At 34.9% G+C, this 6,068-nt stretch overlaps 1 long non-coding RNA gene across 1 annotated transcript; it reads left to right on the forward strand.

Moving 5' to 3' along the window:
- Positions 1 to 433: 433 nt before the first annotated feature.
- Positions 434 to 5,894, forward strand: LOC136826492 (uncharacterized). Its single transcript, XR_010849633.1, has 3 exons — positions 434 to 568; positions 789 to 979; positions 4,989 to 5,894. It is a non-coding gene; the product is annotated as an uncharacterized lncRNA (long non-coding RNA).
- The last annotated feature ends 174 nt before the right edge of the window (positions 5,895 to 6,068 follow it).

Below are 6,068 nucleotides of genomic sequence, written 5' to 3' on the forward strand. Positions count from 1 at the left end.
TAGCTGTTTACCAACATATGTATGTATGAAAGCAATATTAAAACCTTTTTTATGAAGCAATTCTTTTATAAACGGAAATTCTGAACGAAGACTAAAATAACTTGAACAAATGTTGAAGGCACGGGTTAGGAGTGTAGAGACTAAATTACGTTTACAAACTATAAGGATGAATGAAGAAAATTTGGTGTCGGTCCTGTAAATGTTGGTTTCCTGTATACTGATGTCGAAAAAATATTATCGCTGTTTACTTACAAGCACGTCAAGGAAAGCTAAAGTGTTATTGTTCTCTAACTCTGAAGTAAATTCAATAGTTTGGTGTTTTGAGTTAAAACAATCAAGAAACAGGGGTACACGTTCTTCAGATTTAAAAGTAAAAATGTATCATCTACATATCGTCGGTAGAACAGTGGTTTAAAGGAACCGGAGTCAATCATCTAGCCAAAACACTTCGTGATGAGATAAAAAGGCATTGGCCAAAGTAGGACCGACAGGGTCTTCCACTGCTACGCCATCTTTTTCTTTATACGCATTTGTGTTAAGCATAAAATAACATTCAGACGCAGATAATGTGAGCAATTTGTGCAACTATTGTTTATTAAAATTTTGTATACTGTGGGACTCGTGGAACAAGTTGTTGGTGCATATATGAATGGTTTCTGTTAAAGGAATATTAGTAAAGAATGACTTAACATCGAAACTTACAAGGACACAATTACCTAGTTCTAGATTGCAAATTTCTTTAGCAAAAGTAAAATAATCTTTAACTGTATACTGACTTCGTGTTACAGGAGTAAAATAGGAACAAGAAACTTAGACAATGATAATTGAAAGTATCTATAGCTGACGTGATTGGTCTGAGTGGGACACCCTCCATGTGTACCTTATGGAGACCATAGAACACTCCAGGTTTAGATCCAGACTTGAACATCGTTATAAGTATGTTCTTCCAGAACACCTTCGGACTTCAACTTAAGAACCTGTAAGTACTGTCCTCCTTATTGAGTAACGGTTTTAATCTTACTTTCATAGATACATACGTTGGTAAACAGCAAGAAAAGTTATTGTTCCCGAAAGTTTCTGTTTCAAAAACCAATAAAGTTGTGCTATATTTTACTATGTTTTTCAATGGTAATAAGAGTTTTCTATTAAAAATAGACTATTAAAACTTTTAAGATAATTTTATCCCCAAGTTAGTGTAAGGGCAGTAGTTACACCAAAGCACACCATCGTACCCCAGAACTACAATCTCGTGTTCTTTACAAATACGAGTGTAATTGTTGTAATGCAATTTACGTGGGAAAAACATAGGCCAAGCACCTGTACGATGGTTTGAACACTTAGGAAAGGCTATCAGAACAAACAGGCTTTTAGCAAAACCACCATTCAGTGCCACACGGGATCATGCAGAAAGTAGTGACCACCGTTTATTCTTAGAGTCATTGTCCATTCTCCCTAGTCGAATGGCCCTCGTGGAGCTGTTCTCTCTGGTAGAAAGCCTGTACCTTGTAATTTGAAACTTTCCTCAGTAACAACGAGAGGTCCACGGAGATGCTGTGTTTTCATTTTTTACTATGTGTGTGTATGCTTTCGTGATGCAGGTATTTTTTTCGTTTAGTATTGCTTTGTTTCGTTTTTTTTTCTATGCTTGTACTTTACCAGTTTTCATATAACCTTTTGTGTAACATTACTGTATTCTAATGATCGTTTGTGATTTAGTGATTTTCCTTTTTTTTTGCTTTCTGTGTTTTTGTTGTCAGACCTGATGATGGAGACAGTTATTTCGAAACAGGTAGTCATATAACTAAATAAAAGATGTTTTATGTGTGTGTGTGTATATATATATATATATATATATATATATATATATATATATATATACATATATATAAGTATATATATATATAATATATATATGTATATATATATATATATATATATATATATATATATATATATATATATATATATATATATATATATATGTGTGTGTGTGTGTGTGTGTGTGTGTGTGTGTGTGTATATATATATATATATATATATATATATATATATATATATATATATATATATATATATATATATATATATATATATATGTATGTATGTATATATACATAGATATAAAGTATATATAATTTGTTTCATTAATGGAGAAAGGGGGTGGTTGTAAATTTGAGCCCAGGTGGACTGGTACGAATTCTGCCACAGCCACAGAAAGTTTCTTCGCTTACTTTCCTCTTGGACAAAGGCTTACAATGATAAGAATATTAAAACAAATTGGGAAGAAGTCGAAAAGTTAAGAATTCATTATGATTATGAAAAATGCATATAGTGTATCTGAAGTTTCATTCAGTTTATAGAGTTTAGTATCCTCTTAAAAAATCACTATTATTTCATCAGGATTTATATTATCTCAATTTATTCGATAAGAGGGAAATTTTTATTAAAAGTTCCACCAGACGGCAGAAGCAAACTGGTACAAGGACAAAAAAAGAGAGAAAGTGTTTGCCCTCCATCGATTTAGGACGGATAGAGAGAGAGAGAGAGAGAGAGAGAGAGAGAGAGAGAGAGAATACTTCTTGCATCTGGAATTTCGATGAAATTGCTTTTACTCTTTAACAAAATTTCTCGATATCCAGAGTATCTTTTCTTGGAAAAGAGAAGTATCCTTTCATAATGAAAACTGCAAAAATTTACTATTACCTGTATTATGATTTATTTATTATGAGCGTGAGTTTATTCATTTGCATAAGGTATAAATGGAAGCACATATGAAAGTGCAACCTTAAAAGAGAGGAAATTAAGTATACTTTGGAGAAGACGAAGGATAATCTAGGTAGTTATTTTTAATATGAAACTGTAAAAATACCTGCTTATTTGCATTTTCGTTTTCATTATGATTAATGTTATGGGGTGCTAAGTCAACGGATTATGCATACTCTGTTCGCTGAAGTTAAGGTCTGGACACCCTAGTAAACCTTTCCATTATTAAACAAGTGTTGTTATAAATGAGGGATCATATATCTTCTCCATTTGACTTTCAGTATTTAGTCCCTTACGAGGATGGAATGCTTATAATGGTCTCTGGTGATACATCAGGGTGTCCTAAATGTGCATTGTGATGAACAGCATTAATGGTTTTCTCCCCAAGGGGAAAATACATTGATGATTGCTGAATATGATGACCAGGGGCGTTTTCCAGCATTATTTGCATTCTAAAACAATGTACGTGAACACGCCCCAGTGTGCTTACATTATTCTACGTTTTCCTAACCCCACAGTAATTTTACGCAAATAGATGAATCGAGCGCTTGCGATCGTGTTCATCGAGTGAGTAATTCCAGTACACACAATTGATTTTGGAAACGATCTGTTACAGCCAGAGCTGGGAGGGGCAACGATTCTTATCTATCAGAATGCCGGTCTATTAATGTAATTTTGTCGATAAAGCTAGCAAATCTTTATTCAGCTCCTATGCTTTTAAAATCCCTGATAAGGTTAAATTGACAGGTGACCTTTTATTCCTTCTTGCGGATACTTGGTTATGTTTTTCTTATCACACTCGACAGTGTTAGGTTTAGCGCTCTCCCCTTTTTATCTGCTAATGGCTAAATAAAGACTTGCTCCTTGCTCCCTTCCTCATTCCAAATGTACAATATTCACCTCTGCAACTTCTACTTTGTCGAGAGTCAAAATTACCTTCGATCTTTCGTACAAAGATAAAATTCAAGTGACTGAAAATGTGAATGATTGATATAGGCTAATTTCCAGATATCCGTGTATACCTCCAAGAAGATCAACAGATGACTTTAAAAGTGTACACCCTTGGTTTTATTATATTTACCAACAATTTCAACAATTATTGAGATTAATCGCTCATCGGGAAGCTAATAACGTGAAAGTTTTCTAAGTGGGGTCAATTTATCATAGTTTAAGTAATTATTACATCTGAAAAAAAAAGGCCTCATTAAAGCATAAATGTTTATGGTATGGTTTTGATTGGGAAAGTAAGACATAACAGAAGGCCTAACAGATGAAAAGCAGTTTGGTTTAAACGGGGAAGATGGCATGTTGAATAAGTGTTTAGAATAAAAAAAATGAAATAGGTTTGAGAGTAAAGTGATATACTTGGACCTACAGATTCACAGAAGTGACAGCTATGTAAGGCAGAGGGTCCTGGTCACGTTAGGAGTAATAGGCAGATTTTATGATGAAGACGGAACTTGTCCTAGAGCATAAAAACGCTAGGGGTATTCTTTTGGAGTTTAGCTGCGTGTGAGATATAGATATGTTATGTTTCCTTTGCTATTTGATATCTTTAGGAATGGAGTGTTAAGAGAAGACGGGAATAGGACATTATATATTCGTGTAAAGTCGTGAAATAAGAAAACGGGCCATAAATACAATGCACAATGGCTGTTGTTTGTAGGTGATAAGATATTTCTACTATCTATGAAGTGAAACTGCGGTAACTATTAAAAAGATTGGACAGTGTCTGGAAAGGAGAAAGTTGAACGGATTTGTTAAAAAAACGGTTGAGGTTAAGTGAAAATTGTGAAGATGGAGGAATGAATGTTAACGTTATGGTATTGGTATTTTAGAGTAAATGTAATGGGTAATGGTAGGATGAGTTTTGTAAACCACAGAAAATGTTAAATAATCAAGGTAGAAGGCGTTTGCTAAACATTTGAAATATAAGAAATGGTGTGCGTATGTTAAAACTATATGCAAGACCTGTGTTTTAAGCTGATGGGATGAATTGTTTACTTATTAAAGTTGGAGTAAGAAGAAACAGAAAAATAAGGAATGTGGAGATATTCATTTCAGTTAAAAAGATGAAGTTGCAATATTGGATAAAAACAGATATTCGTAAATAATATGTTGATCCATGTCCCAAGATCGGTTATGCTACATATGACACGTATCAGCTTAATAATATTATTATTATTGCTTAATTAGCAGAATTTATCTCGTACAATACTTTTCAGTCTTCCTCATAACTTCCTTCTCTGAGGCGCACTGGTTGGGTTATACTTCAGAAATGGTGGAAGAACACTTGCGAGTCATGTGTAGTTTATTGTACAACTAATAACGCAAAGAACGCAAAGACAAGTCCTCTGATGTCTTCGGTCAAGTCCTGGAGGGGCGGTAGATCAGAGAGGTCATTAAGCGGCTACCAGGGTCTTCGAAGGTAGGTATCGAGTAGCGCAGATCTGTGGTGTGTTAATGTTTCTACAATTTTCAGAGGGTTACAGTCACGAAGAAGGTGAAAATTGAAGTGGAATACTGGGAAACTCAGGTTTTTTTATATACATACATGTACTGTATGTGGGAAGGTGGCACCCATGCTGTAGCGTGGCATCACTGCCTAGCTCGTTGGTGATGGGCCAGGGGTGCAAGAGGCAAACCTCTTTGCAACTCTTCTGAGTGGTGGATTGAGGATGCCTGGTGTGGTTCCCCAACAGCTGACGGGTGCTGTTCGTCAGACACATCAAACGAGGGCATCGTGTTTAAGTCTGGTGTTTCCTGTCTTTGATAAAATGACTAAATTAAGGTTTAAATATAACTGGCAGAGGGTAATACATTTAACGACATACCTGCTGCAAATACTGATATTTGACCATCAGTGGTATATAGACCTATAGTTGTTAATGCTGATGTTATCTCAGTAGTGAATGGTACTCTTTGTTTTTAAATTATAGCACTAAGTGGTGTTGTGAATAAATTGAAATATTCAAGATAATGTATCACAACTTTTAATAGGAGAATTTTAAAGACCATGCCAAACTTTTATCGAAGCAAGTGCATAATAGCAGAAAATGGCTTATCATAACTTGAGTTACAAGCAAACTAAATAAAAACAAAAAACACGCCGAAGTTTCTTCGGCGCAATCGATTTTTCTGTACAGCGTATAATGCTGTATGAAACTCTCAGCTACGGCCCATAAAACTCTCAGCCGCGGCCCGTGAAACTTTCAGCCACGGACCGGTGGTGGCCTGTGTTGTTGGCACCTATAGCAGTGCCAGACGCACGATCATGGCTAACTTTAACCTTAAATCAAATTAAA

This window comes from Macrobrachium rosenbergii, chromosome 41 (assembly GCF_040412425.1).
Source record: "Macrobrachium rosenbergii isolate ZJJX-2024 chromosome 41, ASM4041242v1, whole genome shotgun sequence".
Taxonomy (NCBI): domain Eukaryota; kingdom Metazoa; phylum Arthropoda; class Malacostraca; order Decapoda; family Palaemonidae; genus Macrobrachium; species Macrobrachium rosenbergii.